Genomic DNA, 7,186 nt, shown 5'->3' on the forward strand with positions numbered 1-7,186 from the left:
TTCAGAAAGAGAAAGACGAATATATATCACTTTTATGCGGAGCCTCAAATTTGGCACAAATGAACATATATACAAATGAACAAAACAGAAATGGACTCACAAACATAGAGAATGGACTTGTGGTTGCCCAGGGGGAGAGGGGAGAAAGTGGGATGGATGGGGAGTTTGGGGTTGATAGATGCCAACTATTACATTTAGGATGGATAAGCAGGGAGGTCCTACTGTACAGCACAGGGAACTATATCCAGTCTCTTGGGATAGAACATGGTGGAAGATAGAATGAGAAAAAGTGTGTGTGTGTGTGTGTGTGTGTGTGTGTGTGTGTGTGTGTGTGTGAATGACTGGGTCATTTTGCTGTGCAGTGGAAACTGGAACACATTGTAAATCCTCTACACTTTAAAAAAAAAAAAGAACTAATTGAACAGAGCTGCTTGTTCTAAGGAAGTCTGTTCTAAAGTAGGCCACAGGCATTTGCAAGTCCTTTAAACACTAGATCTAGCACTGCATTTATCTGAGGTGCTTTGAATATCTTTAAGAATTGAACTACTTTAAAAATGTTAAATCACAGAATCTCCAGAGGAAAATGTGTGTATTTACACGTCTCTTAAATTGAAAAGATTGCCTCTGAATATAATTTTAGATATGAAAATATTGCATGAGGTTCCCTTAGGAAAGTGTCATATTTCATTCTCTGTGGACTTTTGTTCATGCCTTTCAAGACAAAGGATAGTCCTGCTCCTTAGCAAAGCAGTAATTTGAAAATCATCTCCAGAGATAACACTCATGGGTATGGAAGAAACCATATGTAGTGGTATATTTTATTTTGCAATATTGAAACCCAGAACCAGGATTTTTCTTTTTATTGAAGTACATTTGATTTACAGTATTGTGTTATTTTCCAGTGCTCAGAAAATTGATTGTTATATTTTTTCAGATTATTTTCCATTAAAAGTTATTAGAAGATATTGAATATAGTTAGTTCCCTATGCCATATAGCAAATCCTTGTTGCTTATCTACTTTATATGCAGTAGTTTGAGCCACCCAACTAGCTTAGTCAGTAGAGCATGAGACTCTTACATGTAGTGGTTTGTATCTATTAATAACATACTCCTAATTTTTCCTTCCCCTTTTCACATTCTCATTGGGAAACATAAGTTAGTACTCTATGCCTGTGAGTCTATTTCTATTTTGCATATAGATTCCTTTGTATTATGTTTTAGATTCCATATACGAGTGATATCATGTAATATTTGTATTTCTCTTTCTGACTTTATTTAGTATGATAATCTCTAGGTCCATCTATATTATTGGAAATGGCAATATTTCATTCTTTTTATGGCTGAATTTTATGTGTGTGTGTGTGTGTGTGTGTGTCTGTGTCTGTGACTATATCACATATTCTTAAGACAATCATACATTGATGGGCCCTTGTGTTGTTTCCATAGTGCTGCTATGTACATTGGAATGCATCTTTTTAAATTAGATTTTTCATCTTTTCCATATGTATATCCAGGAGTGGCATTGTTGGATCATACACTGGTCCTGTTTCTTGTGTTTTAAGGAAACTCCATACTGTTTTTCATAGTGTACACTATGAAATACCAATTTATATTCCCACCAACATTGTAAAAGTTATCTTTTTTCCTTATTTTCTCCAACATTTATATATATATTATGATAGCCATTTTGACTGGTGTGAAGTGATACTGCACTGTGGTTTTGAATTGCATTTCTCTAATAATTAGCAATATCAAACACATTTTAATGTGCCTGAGGGCATCTATATTTCTTCTTTGGAGAAGTGTCTGTTCAGGAGTTCTTCCCATTTTTTTGATTGGCTTCTTTGTTTTTATTTTGAGTTGTGTGAGTTGTTTGTATATTCTGGGTATTAACCCTTTGTCAGTTGCATCATTTGCAAATATATTCTCCCATTTTGTAGGTTGTCTTTTCATTTTGTTGATACTTTCCTTTCCTGTGCAAAAGCTTTTAGGTTTAATTAGGTCCCATTTATTTATTTTTGCTTTTATTTCTTTTGCTTGGAACAAAGTTCTAAGAAAATATTGCTTGGATTTAAGTACAAAAATATTATGTCTACATTCTCTTTTAGGAGTGTTATGCCTTATATTTAAGTCTTTAAAATATTTTGAGTTTATTTTTGTATATTCTTGTGAGATAGTGTTCTAATTTCACTTATTTACATGTATCTATCCAGATTTCCCAACACTAATTCTTAAAGAGACTGTTCTTTCTCCATTGTATATTTTTTCCTCCTTTGTAAAAGATGAACTGATCACAGGTGCGTGGATTTCTGGGCTCGCTATTTTGTTGCATTGATCCATATGTCTGTTTTTGTTTCAATACCATGCTATTGGTAGATTTGCAGTATGGTATGAAGACTGGGGGTTTATGTCTCCAACTTTGCTCTTTTTTTTCTCAGGATCACCTTGGCAATTCTGGGTATTTTTTGCTTCCAGATGAATTTTAGGATTATTCTAGTTCTGTGAAAAAGTGTCATGGGTATTTTGATTGGGATTGCATTAAATCTATAGATCGCTTTGTGTACTATGGCTATTTTAACAACATTAATTCTTGCAATCCAAGAGCATGGGCTATCTTTCCATTTCTTTGAATCATGTTCAGTTCCTTTATCAATAGTTTATAGTTTTTAGCATATAGGTCTTCCACCTCCTTGGTTAAGTTTGTTCCTTCAGCTTATTTTTTTCATTTATTAAATGATTTTAATTTTTTCCATATAGCTGGTTTAAAATGTTCTGTCAATTTTCCACTCTACAGCAAGGTGTCCCAGTCACGCATACACATATACATTCCTTTTTCTCACATTATCATCCCCCATAATAAGTGACTTGATATATTTCCCAGTGCTATACAGCAGGATCTCATTGCTAATCAATTCCAAAGGCAATAGGTTGCATCTATTAACCCCAAATTCCAGATCCACCCCATTCCGTCCCCCTACCCCCTTGGTAACCACAAGTCTATTCTCCAAGTCATGATTTTCCATTCTGTGGAAAGATTCATTTGTGCTGTATATTGAAATCCAGATATAAGTGATGTCATATGGTATTTCTCTTTCTCTTTCTGACTTACTCCACATACTATGGGAGTCTCTAGTTCCATCCAGGTTGCTACAAATGGCATTATTTTGTTCTTTTTTTATATTACTCAATGAATGTATTACATTTATAGATGTACAATGATCATCACAACCCAATTTTTAGCATTTCTGTCCCAAACCCCAGCATATGCCACTACCCCACGACCTATCTCATTTGGAAACCATAAGTTTCTCAAAGTCTGTGAGTCAGCATCTTTTTGGCAAAGAAATTCATTATGCCCTTTTTTCAAATTCAACATGTGACTGATAGCATTTGATGTTCGTGCCTCATTGTCTGAATGACTTTACTTAGCGTGGTAATTTCTAGGTACAAGCATATTGCTAAAAATGCCACTATTTCATTTCTTTTAATTGCTGAGTAATATTCCACTGTGTATATGTACCACCTCTTCTTGATCCACTCCTCTGTCGATGGACATTTAGGTTGTTTCCATGTCTTGGCTCTTGCAAATAGTGCTGCAATGAGCATTGGAGTACATGTGTCTTTTTGAGTCATGGTTTTCTCTGGATAGATGCCCAGGAGTGGGATTGCTGGGTCAAATGGTAGTTCTATTTTCAGTTTTCTGAGGACTCTCCATACTGTTTTCCACAGTGGTTGCACCAACTTACATTCCCAGCAACAAGGTAATTAGGGTTACATTTTCTCCACACCCTCTGCAGCACTTATTGTTTGTAGACTTTTGGATGATGGCCATTCTGACTGGTATAAGGTGGTACCTCATAGTGATTTTGATTTACATTTATCTAATAATGAGTGATGTTGAAAAATGCTTTTTGGCCATCCATATGTCGTCTTTGGAGAATTGTCTGTTTAGACCTTCTGCTCATTTTTTGATTGGATTTTTTTTTGTTTTTTTTTTTTTTTTTTTGGTATGGAGTGGTAGGAGCTATTAATAAATTTTGGAGATGAATCCCTTGTCCGATTCAATGCAAAGATGTTCTCCCATTCTGTGGGTTGTCGTTTCATTTTGTTTAGGGTTTCCTTTGCTGTTCAGAAACTTTAAGTGTACTTAAGTCCCATTTGTTATTTTTGTTTTTATTGTCATTACTCATAAGAAGTGGATCTGAGAAGATGTTGCTATCCTTTATGTCAGAGACTGGCCTATGTTTTCCTCTAGGAGTTTTATGGTATCTGGTCTTATATCTAGGTCTTTAGTCCATTTTGACTTTATTTTTGTGTATGGTGTTAGGAAGTGTTCCAATCCAAGAGCATGGTATGTCTTTCCATCTATTTGTGTCACCTTTGATTTCCTTCATCAGTGTCTTACAGTTTCCAGAGTACAGGTCTTTTGTCTCCTTAGGTAGGTTAACTCCTAGGTATTTTATTCTTTTGGATGTGATGGTAAATGGGATTGTTTCCATAATTTCTCTTTCTGATCTTTCATTGTTAGTGTATAGAAATGCATTCAATTTCTATGTATTAATTTTGTATCCTGTTACGTTGACAAATTCATCGATTAGCTCTAACAGTTTTCTGGTAGAAAAATTTAGGATTCTCTAGGTATAGTATAATGTCATCTGCAAATAGTGATAATTTTACTTCTTTCTTTCCAATCTGGATTCATCTTATGTCTTTTACTTCTCAGATTGCTATGAATAGGACCTCCAAATCTATGTTGAATTGTAGTGGTGAGAGGGGACAACCTTGTCTTATTCCTAATCTCAGCAGGAATTCCTTCATCTTTTTACCATTGAGAATGATGTTAGCTGTGGGTTTGTCACATACGGCCTTTATTATGTTGGGGTAGGTTCCCTCTATGCCCAGTTTCTGGAGCGTTTTTATCAGAAATAAGTGTTGGATTTTTTCAAAGGCTATTTATGGACCTATGGAGAGGATTATATGGTTTTATTCTTCAGTTTGTTAATGTGGTTTTATCACACTGATTGAATTGTGGATATTGAAAAATCCTTGCATCCCTGGGATAAATCCCCCTTGATCATGATGTACAATCCTTTGAATGTATTGTGGGATGTGGTTTGCTAGTATTATGTTGAGGATTTTTGCATCTCTGTTCATCAGTGAAATTGGCCTGTAATTTTCTTTTTTCGTGGTATCTTTGTCTGATTTTGGTGTCAGGGTGATGACGGCCTCATAGAATGAGTTTGGGAGTGTTCCTTCCTCTGTGATTTTCTGGAATAGTTTCAGAAGGATAGGTGATAGCTCTTCTCTAAATGTTTTATAGAATCCATCTGTGAAGCCATCTGGTCCTGGACTTTTATTTGTTGGGAGTTTTTTAATCACAGTTTCAATTTCAGTTCTTGTGATTGGTCCATTCATCTTTTCTGTTTCATCTAGGTTCAGTCTTGGAAGATTGCACTTTTCTAAGAATTTGTCCATTTCTTCTAGGTTTTCCATTTTATTGGGTATAGTTGCATATAGTAGTCTCTTAATGATCCTTTGTATTTCTGTGATGTCCGTTGTTACTTCCTTTTCATTTTTAATTTTATTGATTTGAGTCCTCTCTCTTTTTTTCTTGAAAAGTCTGGCTAAGGGTTTATAAATTTTGTTGATCTTTTCAAAGAACCAGCTTTTTGTTTCATTGATCATTTCTGTGGTTTTCTTTGCTTCTATTTCATTGATTTCTGCTCTGATCTTTATGATTTCTTTCCTTCTACTAACTTTAGGTCTTGTCTGTTCTTCTATCTCAAGCTGCTTTAGATGTAAAGTTAGCTTGTTTATTTGAGCTTTTTCTTGTTTCCTGAGGTAGGCTTGTATTGCTATAAACTTCCCTCTTAGAACATATTTTACTGCATCTCATAGGTTTTGGAGTGTTGTATGTTTGTTGTCATTTGCTTCTAGGTATCTTTAAATTTCCTCTTTGATTTCTTCAATGATCCATTGGCTGCTTAATAGCATGTTGTTTACTCTCCACGTGTTTGTGTTTTTTGCAGTTTTTTTCTTGCTGTTGATTTCCAGTCGTATAGCATTCTTGTCAGAAAAGATGCTTGATATGATTTCAGTTTTTTTAAAGTTACCAAGGCTTGATTTATAGCCCAGGATGTGATCAATCTTAGAACGTTCCATGTGCACATCAGAAGAAAATGTATTCTGTTTCTTTTGGATGGAATATTCTATAAATATCTATTAAGTCCATCTGGTCTAATGCTTCATTCAGAGCCTGTGTTTCCTTATTGATTTTCTGTCTGGATGTTTTGTCCATTACTATAAGTGTGGTGTTAAATTCCCCCACTATGATTGTGTTATTGTCATTTTGTCCTTTCAAGGTTGTTAGCAGTTGCTTTATGTATTGTAGTGAACCTATGTTGGTGCATAAATATTTAAAATTGTTATATCTTCTTCTTGGATTGATCCTTTGATCATTATGTAGTGACCTTCCTTGTCCCTTAAAATATTCTTCGTTTTGGAGTCTATTTTGTCTGATATGAATATTGCTATTCCAGATTTCTTTTGATTCCCGTTTGCATGGAGTATTTTCTTCCATCCTCTCACTTACAATTTTTATGTGTCCCTAGAAGTGACATGGGTCTCTTGAAGACAACATATATATGGGTCTTGTTTTTTTATCCATTCAGCCAGTCTATGTCCTTTGGTTGGGGAATTTAGTCCATTAACATTTAAGGTAATTATTGATATGTATGTTCTTTTTGCCATTTTATTAATTGCTTTAGATTTGTTTTTGTTGCTCTTTTTTCTCCCCTTCTTCTCTTGTTGTCTCCTCTTCTGGCTTGATGAGTATCTTTAGCATTGTTTTTGAGTTGATTTTTCTTATTTGTTTGTGCATCAATTGTAGATATTAGGTTTGCAGTTACTCTGAAGTTTTGAATAAGAGTCTATATGAGATATATTTAAATATGAGATTGTTTTAAGTTCTTGGTCTCTTATTACAAGTGCATCTCCAGTGCCTTGCTCTTGTACCCTCCTCTTCTCATGATTTCTGATTTTGGTGGCATAATTGTGTGGATGAGTTTGTATCTTTACCATATGTATACCTTTACTGGTGAGCCTTGTCATTTGTGGTATTTGTGTTTCTGGTTGTGGCCTTTTCTTTCTGCATCGAGAAGTTCCTTTAGTAATTGTTGTCAAGCTG

Source organism: Sus scrofa, chromosome 13 (genome assembly GCF_000003025.6).
Source record: "Sus scrofa isolate TJ Tabasco breed Duroc chromosome 13, Sscrofa11.1, whole genome shotgun sequence".
Taxonomy (NCBI): Eukaryota; Metazoa; Chordata; class Mammalia; order Artiodactyla; family Suidae; genus Sus; species Sus scrofa.